The following is a 20,575-nucleotide window of genomic DNA, read 5'->3' as shown; positions in this document are numbered from 1 at the left end:
AACACCCCTGGAAGACGCTCAACTACCATCCACTCGTCCACGTGGTCCGCAACGTGGACTATGTGGATTACATAAAAACCATGGTGAATGCTTCCCTGCAATTAATCTGCCGAGAGAACCCGGCCTCTCATCATTACCGGTAACTTCAACATTGACTTATAAAGACCCAACATCGCCTGGTCCTTATACTGCGTGAAAGACGGCTTGGATGTGGACAGGGCATCAATAGATCTTGCTACCCCGTCCAGGACAGGAAGCATCATAGATCATTTCATCGTAAGAGGCATCCAGGGTTTCCACCAGCTGCACTAAATCTCACACTTCACCGCACTTCGACCTCTCGTAGCAGCGATCACGAACGGATCCGATAACAAGTCTGGTCCAGCTGCTGGTGCTCACTAATCGCGGTGATGATGACTTTGTTCAGGAACTGCTGAGAACCCCTTCCACACATACACACAAGTTCGTGAAACGTGCGTGCGTTCTCCCTCATAACGGACATGTATAAGTGAACAACTGTAACGCAACTGCAACAACTGCAACTGTGACTGTAACGTACGTGCAGTGCGCCTGCGCCTGCCACTCGGCTGCGCGCCATATATCTTGGGACACATTCCTTAATGAAGCTTACTTGCGCGTAACGCCTGTCTTGTGCATATGCGTTCCTTCTTTGTCCTGTTCGGATTCGCACTATCCAGTATTGAAGAATATATAAGCACTACATATCAGCTTACCGCATATCGTGTTGGTAACACCCATGTTGCTCTTGGCATCGTTACGCAACTGCAAACAACTCGATATAATACATATGCCACTCTTCAAATATGTGTGTCTGTATACCACTTCCACATTTCTCTAGCGTCATTCCGTAACGTTTCGCTCAATGTGAAACATCACGCCACAGTCACCATCCCGCGCATGCTTCGCATAACATCGATTCCCGTGGTACGTCGGATCTGCCGAATTTTTACACAACGAGCCTTCTGTGCAAGGGCATTCATAAAAATTCATGTATACATACACGTCGCATATATATATATATATATATATATATATATATATATAGATAAATATATATATATATATATATATATATATATATATATATATATATATATATATTATACTATGAAGAACCGCTTTATTCAGTCATGCTCCAGCCGACAACACATTGATGATGATATATACAGATGACGAGCACAAGTGATGATGATATGTGAAAAGGATGAAGAGTCATTCACTTTTCTCCGCTCAGACTAATTCCCTCGCGCGGTGGAAGCGGCCGCCTGAGCGTATAATGAAATTCGTCAGGTATAGGGCTTTAAACGACATCCAAGCACTATCTCTGTCCCACGGCTACGGTGATCAGATGGAGTGCTAAGAGGGCACACTCGGCAATGAACAGGGGATGTCGGTTCGACGACCGCGTGCGGTCAAAACGACTGGTGAACTAGTCGCTTAAGCCGGGAACGCGCAGTGGAGTCCAGATAAGAACTTCATCTCCAAGGGAAAATGTCACAACACGGCGAGACGAGTCGTTGCTTTTAGAGTTTCCTGGGGCAGACCGGCGTTAATAGGGCCAGGTGACGGCAGTGTGCGAGGCGAAACAAAAAATCACAGCATATCCACGGAGTGAATGATGATGAGTGGGCGAAGCTGCGGAGGTTCATCGGTAAACCGTGAATCTTCTGTGAATTCTGCGCAGTACATCATCACCGACGTGAGATCGGGCGCGTTTATAATAAAGGTTCGATGAGTTATGACGACTTGCAGCGCACTTTAATTTACATGTACGCTGTGAATTTTCATTGTTTAGAAAACCATTGCTTAGAAAACATCTGGCGTCTTTCGTTAAGCAGCTGGCGTCTTTTCGTTTTGCTTTAGAAACATCTGGCGTTCTTTCGTTTTGCTTTTAGAAAACATCTGGCGTCTTTTGTTGGTTTATTTCATCAATCAACGGCGTTTTGAACAAAATATTTATTGTTTAATCACGCACAGGAGAAATCTCACCAGGCACTACCTTGGAGGTAAAGAATGGCTGCTAATAGGAATGAGAGACAGAAGAAGTCTGGCTTTTAGCTAACGCTGCGAATTTTTTATTGCTCAACAACGCACAGGAAAAATCTCCCACCGGCACCACCTTGCAGGTCAAAGCGTAAGACTGGTTACATACTACGCTACGAGGGACGAACGGGTGCCGCTATAAGGAGCTTCGCCCCTAAAGTTGTGCAGAGAAAAGAGCTGTTGAGGGTGCAGGTGCCGAAGGGAACGAGACATCCAGAGTGAAACTCGGGGAGCGGCCATGGACGACGAAAAATAGAGAAAAGCCGGTAGTGCGTTGCGTAGCCGTATTGTAAGCGAATGTCGCGAAGGGCAGGATTGCATCCCAGGTCGTGTGGTCGGGGTGGACGTACATTGCGATCATGTCCGAGAGGGTACGATGAAAGCGTTCTGTCAATCCGTTGGTCTGCGGATGGTAACTATAGAAGTTATCTTGTGAATGGTGTAGGACGCACGCAAAACTTGGTCAATAATAGAAAAGAGAAAGACTTTGCCGCGATCGTGAGAAGAACACGTGGGGCTCCATGGCGTAAAAAGATGTTGCGCAGAAAGAAATCGGCAACTTCAGTGGCAGTCGCAGATTCTATAGTGGCTGTTTCCGCGTAGCGGGTCAGATGGTCAACGACCATGGCAATCCAATGATTCCCATTCGACGTTGTAGCAAGAGGGTCGTACAAGTCTATTCGGACGACTTCAAAAGGTAAGGCGGGACAAGGAAGTGGTTGTATTAAGCCAGCAGGAGCAGTCATGGGGCGCTTTCGCCGTTGGCAATGGACACAGGAGGCGACATACTTAGCAACGGCGGAAGACAGGCCAGGCCAGGAGCAGCGACTTTGTATTTTGTCATCAGCTTTAAGATAGCCTGCAAAGAACGTGGCATGACTGCAGAGAATGTGGTATGACTGGTACCCACTTGTTTCCGTCGGCGTAGTAAACATAGCAATACAAAGCATAACCTTTAAGCTTGAATTGTGTAAGTTGTCGACGGAGTCGGGCGTTTGGACGAGGAGAAGAGCCATTGATACCTTCAACGACAGTGCGCCAGTATAGGTCGACACGTTGGTGCGAAATGAGGACGCATGGGGCGCCGGATGATAGCCAACTTAGCGCTGCGATTATAAAGGCGGTGTCGTTTTGGAGCCGCGATGTTGAGTTATCTTCGCTGGCCAGAGCAGCGTCATAGGGCATCAGCGTCTTGGTGCTTTCTTCCAGACCTCTACGCTACATCGAAATCGTACTCCTGCAAGAGAAGCACCAAGCGACGAAGGCGACCCAATAAGTTTTTCAGTGACGAAACCAGCACAGTGTGTTATGGTCGGTAATGACTGTAAAGTGGTGGCCGTGGAGACACGGGCGAAATTTTTGCACTGCCCAAACAAAATCAAGGCACTCCTGCTTGGTGATTGTGCTGTTATTCTATGAAACGGTAAGAGCACGACTAGCGTAAGCAACGATGTGTTCGCGCGAGATGTCACGCTGCAGGAGAACCGCACTTAAACCATGACTGCTAGCGCCAGTGTGAAGGATGGTGGGTGCGTCTGGATCGAAGTGACACAGTACCGGATTGGATGTAAGCGCTTTCTTTAACGCCAGGAAAGATCTCTCGCATTCTTCGGACCAAACGAAGGGCGCGTTGCTCGCGACCAGTTGATGGAGCGGAGACGCAAGTACTGCTAAGTCGCGTATGAAGTGCCGGAAGTAGGAAGGAAACCCAAAAAACTGCACAGGCCTTTTTGACGCTGTGGACGGGGAAAGTTGAGGACGGCGTAAGCTTCTCAGGGTCTGGCCGAATGCCTCCTTTGCTGACTAAATGGCCGAGAACCTTACTTGTCATGCGAAGCTACATTTTCAACAAGAAATTGTTTTATGCCGGGGTCCACCAAGACTTTCATGACGTATTTGCGTCACGGAAATACGTCAGCAAAATGAACGCCATCAGATACAGTCGAGCCCATGACCTCTACGTCCGCGACGATGGCTTGCGGGCGTTTAGCCCACTGAGCTACCGCCACACACATAACGTAGGCTATATGAACGCGCCTTTTATCTTTCACACCTTCCTCTCTCATTCATTGCTCTTCGATGGATGGATGGATGGATGGATGGATGGATGGATGGATGGATGGATGGGATGGATGGATGCTATGAGCGTCCCCTTTATAACTGGGCGGTGACATATGTGCCACCGGGCTCGAAGAAGCATGCGCCGTTGCAGCGACCGTCCCATTCAGTGCGTTTCCAATAAAAGCATAATTTCCTCAATTCCTTAACACACCGCGATGTGCTTTAGCCCAAGCCTCGCTCATAGAATCCATCCATGTCAAAAATGGCTCTATGAAGCTCGCCTGACTGTCGCACCGCTTTCCCCGCTCGCCCTGTGAAAATTAACGGCCAGGCTAGAGGGAAGACACGACGCGCGTATTTGTATTGAGCTGTAGGCCGGCTTTTGCGAGGCAGGCGATGGCCTCCTCAAGACGTCGCAGATGTTGCGAGAACGTGGATGAAAACACTTACTTTGTAGTCGAGATAGCACAGACATATTTTCCATTTGAGACCACGCAGTGCGCTGTCTGTCACGCGTCCGACGGTAGCGGGCGCATTACAAAGCCCAAAACGCAACACAATAATCTCGTACAGCCCACCTGGGGTGGAAAAGGCGGTCTTCGCTTTGTCAGACTCCTACATCGGTATTTGCCAGTAGCCTGATCTAAGGTCAAGGGTAGAAAATACTGGGTGCCATGTAAGGAATCCAGTGCGTCGGCGATCTGTGGCAAGGGATAAACATCTTTGCGCGTTAGTTAGTTTGTTTAGTGCACGGTAGTGGACGCAGAGACGAAACTATTCCATCTTTCTTTTGCGCTAGAACAACTGGGATGACCAGAGACTCGAGGAAGGACGTACGATGTCTCGTCGTAGCATGTGTGAGACGTTTTCCTCGATAATCTTGCGCTATGCCAGAGACGCGATATGGGCGCCAGTGAATAATACGGAAGCCGTCAGTTTGAATGCAGTTAGTAGCGGCGGTAGTCATGCTGAGGACCGGCGAATTCTTGTCAAACAAAGAACTGTGCCGGATCAATAGGGCGAGCAAATCTTGACTCAGTGCAGGTGTTATATCAGGGCTTATGGTTGCCGACCAAGGAGTGGAATAGGCATTTAATGGCGGGGACGTTGACTCTGGTAGTTATTGGCTCCGAAGGACACCCATTGCAACGGGATGAGTGTCGTCCGCGCAAGTGCCTTTTGATGCAAGGGCAGCAGTAAAGATCCGGGGTTCGATTTAAGCGGTAAGGAAGGCAGAGTCGTCTGAGAAGCAAATAAGCCTGGAATATCTCAATGCCTCGAGACAGGGTATGGCCGTAAGGAAGAATGAGGACGTCGCCGTCCGCAATGTCCTTGGAATTAACGCTTGTAATGTCTTCTATAGATAGCCAAAGAACATAATCTGAGGTGGTGACAAACGAATGCGCCCTTGGTGTTTAGGCGACAAAGAGTCAGTGGCATTCAGATGTTTGAGGCGCTGATCACAAGACACGGAAGCGGACGCAGAAGATAAGAATCCTGCCCCAAAATGAGTTCGTGGGTGCCCTCACGAAATACCGCAAACACAATGTGATGACGAATGCCATCTATACAGACACGAACCGTACACTGTGCCAATGGACGAATGATAAAGTTGGTCGCTGCACGGACAGGTGGGCCGCAGTAAAGCGCGGTCACTTTTCGAAGGCGGGTACAAAAATCAGCACGATTAATCGAAACGGCAGCGCCAGTGTCCACGAGAGCCTAAACGCGTACACCTTCTACAAACACTATTGACGAGTTCGATGGTGGCTCTGGAGGAATTGTTGGCTGTCCGATGGATGCAGTTTCCCCTCATAAAACTGTATCGGGGAGTTTTCCCAGTGGGCGTTCGTGACATGGGAGGCGGGTCGCAGAGACGACACTGAATGCCGACGTGGAGAAGGTGTCCTACGGCGAGACTTACGTGAATTCACAGGCATATCAGTACGGTAGGGAGGAGAAGGTGAAAGATGGTAGGAAGAGCGGTAGGTCGTCCGCTGGTAGCTCGTGGTCGGACGGATGCCTGGGCGTTCGTCGGGAACGTAGTCGCGTTGCTCGTCCTGTTGGTGCATTCGACAAAAGCGGGAAATGTGTCCTAGATAGCCACAGTAGCAACATATGCGTCTAGGAAGGCGCGGAGCGGTGTAGTAAGGCTGCGCAGGCGCCAGCGAGGAAAACAAAGCCACAGGCGCATGCTCTCCCAGTGTAGGCACAGGGACGGTGGCGGCAGCAGGGAGCGCCGCAACATCAGCGTACGTTGGCGCCTGGCTAGCGCAGGGGCCATCGGAGCACGTCAGACGCGCAGCGGCGGTGATCTTTTGCCAAATGATGTCTCGCAAGCCGGTTTGTACAGAAGATAGACTTGTTTCCAGAGCGCACGAAGAGCAGCGCCCGTGGAGCTCTTCACAAATGATGTCACTAATCACCGTACGCAAGACGAGGGTCGCAGGAAGATGAATCTCGGCGGCATCGTAGCATAGGAGAAGAGTCTCTTGCTCCTGAAGTCACTAGCAAATGGTGAATGTATCCCGAGTGGTGACAGGATTTTGCGTAGCGATTGCGTTAAAGGCGACGGTGTTTATGCTTTTAATAATGTGGCGTATTTGGTCGGTTCGGGACATCGTGGCGTTTACACGCTTGCACAATGCAAGAAAATACTCAGTGTACGAGATGTACGACTCACCGGGTAGCTGAATGCGTCGCTCGTTGCGTGAAAAATTGCTGAGATTGTCAGTGAAGAAAGACACAGCCGACTAGACCCAGCCGGACTTCCTCAACCGATCGAGCCACCTCGCCGACGGTTCAAGCAAATCGGGATGGACTTACTTTGGCCGCTCCCGACGTCAAACGCCGGAAACAAATGGATCGCCGTAGCTACCAACCACCTAACTGGTTACGCAAGACAGGCCCTGCCTAAACGCCATGTTCCCAGTAGCGAAGTTCTTTGTTGAAAACATCATCTTGCGTCATGGCGCCCCGGAGGTCCCAATCGACAAAAGGTATGGCGTTTACTGAGGACCTAACTCAGGCAGTATTGACATACACCCAAACAAGCCACCGCCGGACCACAGCGTACCACCCAAAGACCAATGGCCTCACCGAGCGGCTAAGCAAGACCATCGCCAACATGCTGGCCATATACGTCGACGTCGAACACAAGACGTGGGATGACATCCTTCCATACGTAACCTTCCCATACAATGCGGCCATGCAAGAAACGACGCACAAGACGGCGTACAAGCTGGCCTGCAGAATGAGCCCGGCAACGACGCTCGACGCCATGTCACCCAACGTTTCCGACGAAGAAAACTTCGACGTCTGCCTTGAGCACACCGAAGATACCCGAGAACTCGCCCGTCTGCGCATCCAGAGCCAGCAATGATGGACAGCCAACGTTATAACCTTCGCCGATGCCACTGAGAATACCAGCCTGGCGATCGTGTCAGCTTCTTGATAGGGTCGCAGGCTGGTACACAGTCGCTAGGCTGGTTCTTGACACGGTCGCTTTAATACGCTGACGTGGACTTAGCGAGAAGCTTCGTGGACGATACTTCGGACCGTACAGGGCACTACGAGGTTGTCCCCGACGGCTTGACGAATTCCCAGCGGCGCCGGGTAACCCCGAGGCCGTGCATGTGGTTGCGCCTGAAGCCTTTCTTTGCGCGTTAAGGAAGCTGTGGGCTCCGTTTTTTGCTTGCTTTATTATTTTTCATTTGTACGGGATGCATGTTTTTAATTTTATGTTCTGCTTTAGGCATCGGTGCGATGCTTTTCCAGATGAGTGCATTGCTACGCATGTCTTTGTTGTGTATTTGGGCTACTCGCAAAGACTGTGCAACGCTCCGTGCAGGACTGCGCCGCGATGTTTCAGAAGCTTCAGGATTGTTTTATATCATTCCGTCAAGCCCGCGCGCAGGACGCAAATTGTCTAGTTTCTTCGAGAGATTACGCAGCCACCCGCGATAACGCACGAATCTTCGATAGGACACCTATCAAAGCCGAGACGCTTTACCGCTTGGAAGTTTATCGACGGCCTACGCCCTGTTCGCCACTATCAGTGTACAGCGTGTATTGCTGTAGCTGGAGTTTTCATTTCCCGGTCACAGGTTTGCCCAAATAAAGAGTTTCATCTTGAACACACCTACTGCTGCCTTCATAACCATCACGACCCCGTGACAGTAGGTCGACGTGTATTGCTTTACTTGGAGTGAAAGTTATGTACATGCATGTTTAATTGTATTGTTTGTTGCTCTATTGTTGCACTCGCATCGAAACCATGTACGTGCATGCCGAATGCGCATAGGAGTAAGAGCCTCTGTCAGGCAATATGTCCTTTAGCTCTTATTCCTCCTTCTGTATCAGAAAGAAATATAATAAACGTCAAACTTCAAAGAAAAGTCACCACTAGATAATAGATAAAACCGAGGAATTTCTAAAAAGTTGTAAACAGATACACCAGCCGCGTTAAAATCAACTGGACCAGAACTACCAATGCTGTCTCTGACTGCGCAAAACGAAGCACATTTTGGTATCAAATAAAAGAGATTCACTAAGTCTGCGGAAATATCTACAGGCTGCGTCCCAAAACATGGCTGTGCAGACAAAAAGATCAATGACATCGCCTGAGTTCGGCATCAAATACGGATCATCCAGTTTGATTAGATACAGCTGCCTCTGAAAGAACTTTATTAGAATTCCTTGGCACGAGCCTTTTTCAGTGACAAGAGCCCTTAACGGCACACTTTCCTTGTGTGCTTTCGCCGTAAATAACAAACTTAAGGTGTTATTTTACAGCGAAAGCTGTTATGAGATCACAACAAGCGCCGAGAGTTCTTGGGCACACACCACGTATAACTTGTAGACGTCACTACCCACGCAACTTATCTGCCCATGGAACTACAACGTATAGCTGAATATCGAGCAGCGAGATCGAGTGGCTGTTTGTTGCATTGTTATTTTTGCCTCGTGTTATTTGTCATTCGCTTTCGAGCGGCTCGTCGTATCTCTGAGGCTGCCTCCGCTCCGCTTTAGGTGGCCTCTCCCTCGGTGACGAGCGGCGCCGTATTTGCGCAGTAACGTTCCTACTGATTGCTTAGGCTATATTTAAAATACACATGACGTGTACATCCATTAATGCCGATCATTTGTGCATAGTATGGCTCACCTGATATCGTCAATTCAACGCGCAAACTATTCCAAAAGCGAAATATTAAATTGCCTTTATAAAACTTCTTATCAACTAGAAAGCGGGCGGTGGTTATTTAGAGATTTAATATAGAAAATACATAGATCAATCTTTTTTACCATGAAAACGGCGAAAACGTTTTTAGCAGAAAAACTACTGACCATTGCAGGTCTTTCACTCCAAGGTAAGAGCGCCATTTTTTGAAACAGGGGCGAAAAAGCAAAGCACATCATAGGTACAAACATTTGTTCTTTTGGTTTTCTTTGATTTTCAACCCTCTTTCAAAATGTCATGCTGGTTGAATTCATTTTGCAAAACAATCTACGCCGAATTTGAACAGCTTGAGAATAAACCTGCCTGTGTAGGAAAAAGTACTTCTCCCTTGTGAACGTTCTTTCTTCCCGACACTATTTCTGTTTCTAATTCTACGTTTATCGTTGATGCGACCGCTACAGGGTTTCTCGCTTGCTGAATTTGTCAACATCTTATAGATATTCATTATGGGGGCAACTCCGGATGTCAGTGCATATTCCGCATCTTAGGAATTGTGTGTTGCTCTTAGCACTAACTGAATTGGTTGGTTGGTTGGTCGGTCAATCGGTCGGTCGGTCGGTCGGTCGGTTGGTTGGTCCTTAGAGGAATGGCTCAAGCCACTGCTTGGGATCGGCCATGAATCGTATGGCAGTAGGATATGTGAAAACAAGTATAAAAAGAAAATCCTGATGAGATAATTTCTAGGCAAGCGAAAATATTAGTGATGTTTACGGTTTCCTAATATAATGTTAAAAATACTAATATATTTGGGGTTTAACGTCCCAAAACCACGATATGATTATGAGAGACGCCGTAGTGGAGGGCTCCGGAAATTTCGACCACCTGGGGTTCTTTAACGTGCACCTAAATCTAAGTACACGGGCCTCAAACGTTTTCGCCTGCATCGAAAATGCAGCCGCCGCGGCCGGGATCCGATCCCGCGAAGTTCCGGTCAGCAGTCCAGCGCCATAACCACTAGACCATCGTGGCTGGGCTATTGCTAAAAAACGTAGTGACGTAGCTCGGCTATGCCAGGATATACGTAGCGTGAGCTAAGGTTCAGCTGATTATTCTTAGCTCTCCTGGTTGTCTAGGATTAGCTTGATTATCATGCTTACTGCTGCTTCAATGACACACACATGGTGTGCGCATTATGTGACACATGTATGTTTATTTTACGCTCAACGCCATTCCTCTATTGCCACAAAGATGGCTCGCTCGTAGTCAGTGTAGTAACACGCTGCCGTCTGTATGGCCCCAACGCCCGGCGCAGAGCCGGCGTTGGGGCCATACAGAGCCGGCGTTGGGGAGCTGACCGGTCCCAACGCCGGCGCAGCGCCGGCGTTGGGACCAGTCAGAGCCCGGCCCATGGCTGTTAGCCCCTAGAAGTTGGGGTGGCGCCGCCTGGCGGGAGGCGTGGAGGACGTCACGGCAAGGACTCTTCAACGCCCGCCGTGACGCGCCGGCACATCACGCGCTTGCTTCGTGCGCTGTTCCGCTGTTTACGTTCGCTTTTTGCCTGTCTCAAGCTTCAGATAAATGACGAAAGCAACATCGCTAATGTTTTCTGGTAAAACGACAAAAAGTTACATGCATTTTTCTTGACAGTCCCCAATGGTGCCCGCGCGCCGTCGTGCACACTTTGGAAGGGGTGATCAGGTTTGTTGTTGTGCGCGCTGCTACTTTGGGGATGGGTTCTGATCCCGACCAAGCAGCCGCACTCTCCGACGGGTGTGAAAAGCAACATTCTCTGCTTAGATATAGGAGCACGTTAAAGAATTCCAGGCGGTCAATATTAACTCTGCAGCGTGTCGCACAATCATGCCGTGGTCTTGACACGGAAGACACCTTATTCCCATTATTAGGATGCGTTGTTCACGGACGCTTCCTTTAAAAATTTTGATGGCTTCGCCTCCACAAGTGTTATTTGCATCTGACGCATCCGCGATCGGCGGCCAGCGTTCTTGCCGGTGTGCCAAGCCCCGCGAACGATTACGAAAGCGCATGCAGTATTGAGCTTCGCAAATATCTTCGAAAGCGCTCGCGCGAGAATACTGCCGCAGTTGTTGTGTTTGTTTTTTCTTGTGTATCAGCTCACTCATCATGTAGTTTAGTTCACGTTTTTCCTCGCAATAATTTCGGGACTTCAATTCCCTTAATAATAAAGTGAGGTTCATTGCGGAAACTGCTTTTGGCTGTCGTTGTGTCTCCATGCAGTACCGTAGCAACGGCGCTGTTACACTTGTATAAGTAGTAGTTTAGATACCCGCTCATAAATTAATTTTTTTTGCATTTGTATACCCCTGAGCATCATCAAGCTTTATGTGGACAGACATGCGAGACCATTAATTGGCCTCTAAGCGAAGGACGTTCAATTATTACGTGGGCCACTTCACTGAGAGTGCCATCAAAACGTTCAAAACACATCATTTCGACTTTCGAGCGTTTGTTTTGCAGACGATTGTTATGAACAGTGTTCTCCACGAGAATTTACATTACCGCTCGTGACCCGGTGGTTTGATCGGACCGCGAGTTCATGCAAGTCAGGGTATACAGCCCATAATCCCTTACGAATGTTGAGAAGAAATGTTTACATAATCCATGTATACTAACACCTCAGAATTTCCAAAACAATTGTGTGCATGTCAGTATTATTGGTTTAATTTCCCGGATGTATTAGTGATTCTTTACGATAGACGATTCATCTATAGTCTTCTGTAGCACAAAGCGCAATTTTGTCAAATCACCTAGAATTTGTAAGTTATGTATGCAAAGGCATACATAACTTGTACGATAAGCCGCGAAGTAGTTAGTGAATTGAAAACGTCCTAATTTAAATTGTAATCTTAGGGATGCGCGTTCTAAACCGTGGAGTCTACGCCAAGTTGTAATGAAGTTATAACCATTAGCGTAAATTTTTTAGCACCGATGTCTTGGAGTACGCGATGAAAACAACGAATGTCTTGCTCTCGTGCATCACCATTTTCACGGTGAAGCTTTCGTTCAGACGGGAATTCGCCCATTATAAGCTATATTATCCAAACTTTCTACAGCTTACTAAACTTTCGCTAGTAGTGTAAACTTCTATCTTCTCCCTTGGGAGACTTGACATCGCAAGAATGAGCAGTAATCACCACCGTATCGCGAAAGAGCGGGTACGCGGCGGGCGCAGAAAAGGGCGATCCTCGGCCGCGGAGCAAGCGAGTCCTTGCCGTGACGTCACAGCGCCGCGACTGCCGCGCCGCCAGTGTTCGTTCTTGGGGCTAATGAGGGTCACTCCTCTAGAATGTGCAGATCGCCGAGGCGCGCGCGGCGTCCACGGCTCCGGTGCGCCAGCTGTGACCGTATGACGTCACTGCTCCTCGCGCATGCGCAGCACGGCTCTTGTACGTGCACGCGAAACCGCCCCGGCTCGGCCACTGTAGCTAACGCTACAAAAAGAGACGCGAATATACAATCGCATGGCTGCCGTTTCTTTTCTGTCGCATGTGCTCATAACTCACTGCGTCTCGTTCTCTAGGCTGGGCATTGCTGTCTGAATGCGTTGACGCACCCAAATGACAGAGCGCAGAAGTACAGCAGCATGTACAAAAACATATAGCTCTAGTATTTGGTCACCAGTTAGAAGGATTCACTTGTCGAAATGCTCAAAACGGTAGTTGCAGCGACTAATACTCCAGAAATTATCACTGCTAATTTGATGTACTCCACCAAAACGTCTATACGCGTGTCCGTTTATAGATGCAGATTTTCAGGTCTCTGGAACTTGTGCGACCGCTTAAGACATGAAACGTTTTCCTTAGTGCCTCTCAAGGAATACATATTGTCACGTGGTCGTGACGTCGACGAAGACAGCAGTCGGCGTTTGCAGAATGAAACTGTTTATTTGGCCGAACTTGTGGCCGGGAAAATGAGAACTAGAACTACAGCAATACACGCTGTACAATGATAGCGGCGAACAGGGTGTCGTCCGTCGATCAACTGACAAGCAGTCAAGCGCATCGGCTTTTATACAGGCGCTATCGAACTTTCCAGCGATATCGCTGGTGGCGGCGTTATCTCTCGACAAAGCTGGAACATTCTCGTGCAGCGCGCAATTTTAACAGATTGTTCCAAAACAATCGCGAAACTTCCTACACATCACGGCGAGGCCTGCGCAGCGCGTTGCCCACAGTCTTTGTGGGTGAAGCTTACACTCATGAAATATAAGACTCGCGGCAATGCCCCCCTCTCAAAAAGCATCGTCCCGATGCTTAAAAACAGAACATGAATACATGCATTACTAAAGAAACTTAATAAAGAAAGCAAACATTAGAGTCCTCAGGTGCGCTAACGAGCATAGTACTGTTTAAGGCGCACCACATGCATGACCTCGGGTCGAGCTCAGCGCCTCTGGGAGTTCGTGATGCCGTCGGGGACAACCTCGTAGTCGAGTGCGCCGAGACGTCGAAGTACCCTGTACGGTCCGAAGTATCGTCGAAGAAGCTTCTCGCTCAGACCGCGTCGTCGTACTGGCGTCCAGACCCAGACACGGTCGCCGGGCTGGTACTCGACGAAGCGTCATCGAAGATTGTAGCGACGGCTGTCGGTGTGCTGCTGGGTCTTGATGCGCAGGCGGGCCAGCTGTCGAGCTTCTTCGGCACGTTGTAAGTAAGCGGCGGCGTCGACATTTTCTTCGTCGGTGACGTTGGGTAACATGGCGTCGAGCGTCGTCGCCGGGCTCCTTCCGTAGACCAACTTGTACGGCGTCATCTGCGTCGTTTCTTGGACGGCCGTGTTGTAAGCGAAGGTCACGTACGGAAGGACGGCGTCCCACGTCTTGTGCTCAACGTCGACGTACATGGCAAGCATGTCGGCGATGGTCTTATTTAGACGCTCGGTGAGGCCATTGGTCTGCGGGTGGTAGGCGGTGGTGCGGCGGTGGCTCGTCTCGCTGTACTTCAAGATCGCCTGAGTTAGGTCCGCAGTAAAGGCGGTACCTCTGTCTGTGATAAGGACCTCTGGGGCGCCATGACGCAAGACGATGTTCTCCACGAAGAACTTGGCTACCTCGGAGGCACTGCCTTTGGGCAAGGCCTTTGTCTCGGCGTAGCGGGTGAGGTAGTCAGTCGCTACGACAATCCACTTGTTGCCGGAAATCGACGTCGGGAACGGCCCCAGTAGGTCCGTCCCGATTTGCTGGAACGGCCGGTGCGGTGGTTCGATTGGCTGCAGAAGCCCCACTGGCTTAGTCGGCGGTGTCTTCCGTCGCTGGCAATCTCGGCAAGTCTTGACGTAGTGGGCGACGTCGGCAGCAAGGCGTGGCCAGTAGTATTTTTCCTGTATTCTGGCGAGCGTGCGGGAAACACCGAGGTGTCCAGCCGTCGGGTCGTAGTGTAGGGCCTGGAGGACTTCTGGTCGCAATGATGAGGGCACGACAAGAAGGTAGTCCGTTCGCAATGGCGAGAAGTTATTTTTCAGGAGAACGCCGTTCCGTAAGAAAAACGACGGCAGTCCTCGCTTGAATATCCTCGGAACAACGGCGGTCTTGCACCCGAGGTACTCAATAAGGCCCCCCAGTTCCGCGTCGGCCCGCTGCCTTTCGGCGAAGTCGTCGGCACTTATACATCCGAGGAAGCAGTCATCGTCGTCGTCTTGCGGCGGCGCGTCGGCGGGGGCACGAGACAGGCAGTCGGCATCAGAGTGTTTTCGTCCGGACTTGTACACGACGGTAATGTCGAATTCTTGAAGCCTCAGACTCCATCGCGCGAGACGACCTGAAGGGTCCTTCAAGTTAGCTAGCCAACATAAGGCGTGATGGTCACTGACAACTTGAAGGGCCTGCCATAGAGGTAGGGGCGAAACTTTGATGTAGCCCAGAGATTGGCAAGGCATTCCTTTTCTGTTGTGGAATAGTTTGCTTCTGCCTTGGATAGTGACCGGCTAGCATAACTGATAACCCTTTCAAGCCCGTCAGTCTTTTGTACAAGGACGGCACCGAGTCCTACGCTGCTTGCGTCGGTGTGTATTTCCGTATCGCGCAATCGTCGAAATGCGCAAGTATGGGTGGCGTCTGCAGGCGTCGTTTAAGTTCTTGAAAGGCTTGCATTTGCACCGTTTCCCACCTGAATTCCACGTTATTTTTCGTGAGAAGCGTCAGTGGTTCGGCGATACGTGAAAAGTTTTTGACGAAGCGTCTGTAATAGGCGCATAAGCCGAGAAATCGGCGCACGGCCTTCTCGTCGGTGGGTGGCGCGAAGTCGGCGATGGCAGTTGTTTTCCGCGGGTCTGGGCGCACTCCAGACTTGCTGATCACATGACCCAGAAACAAGAGCTCTTCGTACGCAAATCGGCACATTTCTGGCTTCAGGGTCAGTCCAGAGGCCTTGACTGCTTGAAGTACTGCCTCAAGCCGCCGGAGATGCTCGTCGAAGGTCCGAGGAAAACACGACGACGTCGTCCAAATACACAAGGCACGTCTGCCACTTCAATCCGGCCAGTACGGTGTCCATGACACGCTGGAACGTCGCAGGTGCCGAGCAAAGACCGAAAGGCATGACCTTGAACTCAAAGAGGCCGTCGGGTGTTATAAAGGCAGTCTGTTCTCGGTCTCTCTCGTCGACTTCGATTTGCCAGTAGCCGGTCTTGAGGTCCATCGACGAAAAGTACGTCGCGTCGTGAAGTCGATCCAGGGTGTCGTCTATTCGTGGGAGGGGGTACACGTCCTTCTTCGTGATTTTGTTCAGGCGCCGATAATCAACGCAGAAGCGCAGTGTCCCGTCCTTCTTCTTCACTAACACCACGGGTGACGCCCACGGACTCTTGGACGGCTGGATGATGTTGTCGCGTAGCATCTCGTCGACTTGTTTCTTTATAGCGTCGCGCTCTCGAGTCGAAACTCTGTAGGGGCTCTGAAGGAGGGGCCTCGCACTCTCCTCTGTTATAATTCGGTGTTTCGCCACCGGACTGTCGAATTCGTGATGACGACGAGAAGCAGTCCTTGTATTGCAGGAGCAGGGTTTTCAGCTGGTCTTGCTTGACCTCGGGAGGCTCCGGTTGACGTTGAAATCTGGTTCGGGACCTCGATTCGTTGAAGCAGGTTCGGCAGCATCGAAGAGGGCGAAAGCATTGCTGGCGGCCATACATTCGTCGATGTAGGCGACCGTCGTACCAATGCTGAGGTGCCTATATTCGTGGCTGAAATTTGTCAGCACTACCTTTGCTTTACCGTCACGCAGTTCGGCTATACCTCTTACGACGCAAATTTGACGATTCAAGAGTAGTTGCTGATCGCCCTCGATGACGCCTTCAATGTTCGCAGGTTTTTCGGTGCCAACGGAAATAATGACGCTGGAGCGCGGCGGGACGGACACCTGCTCTTCTGTCACGTTCAATGCATGGTTCCCTGGCGTCGCGTAGGGCGGGAGCGCTTTGTCTGAGGTTAGCGTTATCGACTCAGACCTCAGGTCGATGACGGCGCCTTGGTCACTTAGGAAGTCCGTTCCAATTATCACATCCCTAGAGCAATTTTGTAGAATTACAAAGCTCGCAGGATAAGTCCGGTTATTGATAGTGACCCTCGCCGTGCAGACACCAATCGGCGTTATCAGATGGCCTCCAGCGGTCCGGATCTCGGGGCCTTCCCAAGCAGTCCTAACTTTTTTCAACTGTGCTGCGAACGGCCACTGATGACATGAATAGTCGGCTCCAGTGTCGACGAGAGGCGGTGACGTTGTGGCCGTCGGTCAGAACGTCGAGGTCGCTAAGCCCGCCGTCTTGCGTTGCGGTTACGTCGCGGCGTCGGGTCACGGCTACGTCGGTTTGCACCGCTGATTCCGCGTTGCGTCGTCAGGTCTGCTTCCGGTCGCAAAGTATCGTCTCCAGGACGTCGTTCGGCGGGTGGCGGGGGCTCGGAATTCGTCGCGGCGGCGTCCGTCGACGGCGGATGATCTTCAGCATTTCGTCGTTCAGCAACCGCACCTCCATCGGTTGCTGCCCTTAGTTTTCCGGATACGGGCTAGGCGACCGGCCCCGGTTTGGGCCAGTGTACGCCGGCGGTGCGGTGACATGTAGCGGCCGGGCGACGGCGAGCGGGAAGGTTGTCGTTCTTGCCACTGTGTTCCGGTGAGGTAGTCGTTGATGTCGCGCGGCCGTTCGCCTGGCTGCGTGCGCGGAGCGTTGATAGCGAATCCTGCGTAGCCCCATCTGTCGGTACTGGCAGCGGGCGGTACGTGTGGCCGGCCTCTCCGCAGTGGTAGCAGAGCGGGCGGTTGTCGGGGGCACGCCAGACATCGGTCTTCCTCAGGGTGTTGCACTGGCCGACAGGTGGTCGTTAGGGCGTCGGTGGCGGCGGCTGCGTCTGGCGACGGTACTGCGGCGGTGTGGCGTCTTGGCGGGGGCGTGGAGGAGGGGCATGACGGCGGGCTGCAGCAGCATAGCTAATAGCTTGCGGCTGCGGCTCTGCTAGCTGAGGCGAGCCGAGTGAATGCTGAATCTCCTGGCGCACGACGTCGGCGATGGACTCTACTTGAGGTTGCGACGGAGGTAGAATTTTTCGCAACTCCTCTTGCACGATTGCTCGAATCGTCTCACGCAGGTCGGCGGGTCCTAGGGCTTGAACGTCGGCGTAGGTTGTAGCCAAGAAGCTGCGGTTGTATTGCCGCGTTTGCATCTCAAGCGTTTTCTCGATCGTGGAAGCCTCCGATGCAAATTCAGCGACCGTCTTCGGCGGGTTCCTTATCAATCCAGCGAAGAGTTCCTGTTTTACACCCCGCATGAGGAACTACGCGATGGCGTAGTTGTAGCGATGGCGTAGTGGGTAGAACATCAGCTTCGCATGCAAGAGGTCCGTGGTTCGAATCCCGGTGCCGGACAATTCCCAACCGGATTAAAAAAAAACATCCGCGTGATGATGGAATTGTGTAAAAGGCCTGGGGTGCAGCCTCACTGGCGACCACAGCCAGCAATGCACTCCCTCACCAGAGCAGGATTGGCCACCCTGGTGTAGTACTTGGCCACTACCTCCCACATGAATACACCAATTAACCCTCGGCCCTCAGTCCCCAGCGGGCTGCGAAGCAACTGACCAAGGCGGCGGTCAGACCTGCGACGCAGCAGAGGGTGCTAAGAATCTCTGGGTCCGGACAGGCCGCCATTGGAATCTGAACTTGGTTACATATAACGCTAGAACTTTATCTAGTGAGGCGAGTCTAGCTGTACTATTCGAGGAATTAGAGGGTGTTAAATGGGATGTAATAGGGCTCAGTGAGGTTAGGAGGACCACAGGAGGCTTATACAGTGCTGAAGAACGGACACGTCCTATGCTATCGTGGCTTTGCTGACAGAAGAGAACTAGGAGTGGGGTTCCTTATTCATAAAATATAGCTGGCAATATAGAGGAATATTATAGCATTAATGAGAGGGTTTTATGTATCGTGATTAAGTTTAATAAGAGGTACAGGATGAAGGTGATACAGGCCTACGCGCCTACATCGAGCCATGATGATCAACTGGTTGAACGCTTCTACGAAGACGTAGAATCAGCACTGAGTAGGGTAAAGACACAGTATACTGTACTGATGGGCGACTTTAATGCAAAGTAGGCAAGAAGCAGGCTGGAGATCATGCAGTTGGGGATATGGCATCGGCTCTAGAAATGCCAGAGGGGAGTTACTAGTAGAGTTCGCAGAACGCAATAATTTACGGATCTTGAATACCTTCTACAGAAAACGGACTACTCGTAGTGGACGTGGAGGAGTCCTAATGGCGAAACTAAAAATGAAATAGACTTCATAATGTGCGACCACCCGGGCATTATACAGGATGTGGAAGTAGTTAACAAGGTCCGATGCAGTGACCATAGAATGGAAAGATCTAGAATTCAACTAGATGTGAGGAAGGAACGGCAGAAACGATACGCAAGAAGCCGATTAATAAACTAGCTCTGCGAGGGAAAGTACAGGAATTCAGAGTTTCACTTCAGAATAGGTACGCGGCTTTAACCGAGGAAACCGACCTTAGCGTTGACGCAATGAATGATAGTCTGACTAGTATCATTAAGGAGTGTGCAGTGGAGTCGGGGGTACAGTCGTTAGACAGGACACTGTAAGCTATCCCAAGAGACGAAAAACCTCATTAAGAAACGTCAAGCTATGAAAGCCTCAAATGCAACAGACAAAATAGAGCTGGCGGAGCTTTCGAAGTTGATCAATAGGCGTAAAGTAGCCGACATAAGAAAGTATAATATGGAGAGAATTGAGCATGCTCTAAAGAACGGAAGAAGCCTCAAAGCTACGAAGACAAAACTGTGCATAGGCAAAAATCAGATGTATGCATTAAGGGACAAGGGTGGCAAGGTCACAACCAATATGGATAGAATAGTTGAGGTAGCGGAAGAGTTCTACAGAGATCTGTACAGCAGCCGAGACAGTCAAGATGATAATGTAAGAAGCAGTAATATCCCAGAGGAATCTGACATCCCACCAGTATTACCAGGAGAAGTAAAGAAAGCCCTAAAGGGAATGCAAAGAGGCAAAGCCGCTGGTGAGGATCAGGTAACATCAGACCTGTTGAAAGACGGTGGAGAGATTATGTTAGAGAACTGGCCACCCTGTATACGAAGTGTCTCTCGACAGGGAGGATACCAGAATCTTGGAAGAATGCCAACTTCATCTTGATCCATAAGAAAGGGGACGTCAAGGACCTGAAAATTACAGGCCCATCAGCTTACTGTCCGTTGTCTACAAGCTATTCACCAAAGTATTGCCTAACAGAATTAATACGACATTAGAGTTTAATCAACCAAGGGACCAGGCAGGATTTCGTACAGGCTTTCAACAATAGACCATATTCATACTATCAATCAGGTGATAGAGAAATGCGCGGAATACAACCAACCCCTATACATAGCCTTCATAGATTACGAGAAGGCATTTGATTCGGTGGAGACATCAGCAGTCATGCAAGCACTGCGGAATCAGGGCATCGACGAAGCTATATAAACATAATGGAAGAAATCTACAGCGCATCCACAGCCACTATAGTCCTTCATAAAGAAAGCGACAGAATCCCAATAAAGAAGGGCGTACGACAGGGAGACACGATCTCTCCAATGCATTATTCACCGCGTGTTACAGGAGGTTTTCAGGGCCCTAGATTGGGAAGAATTAGGGATAAGAGTTAATGGAGAGTATCTCAGTAACCTGCGATTCGCTGATGACATTGCATTGATGAGTAACGCGGGAGACGAATTAC

The sequence above is a fragment of the Rhipicephalus sanguineus genome, chromosome 2 (assembly GCF_013339695.2).
Source record: "Rhipicephalus sanguineus isolate Rsan-2018 chromosome 2, BIME_Rsan_1.4, whole genome shotgun sequence".
Classification (NCBI taxonomy): domain Eukaryota; kingdom Metazoa; phylum Arthropoda; class Arachnida; order Ixodida; family Ixodidae; genus Rhipicephalus; species Rhipicephalus sanguineus.
Note: the sequence above shows the minus strand (reverse complement) of the source record.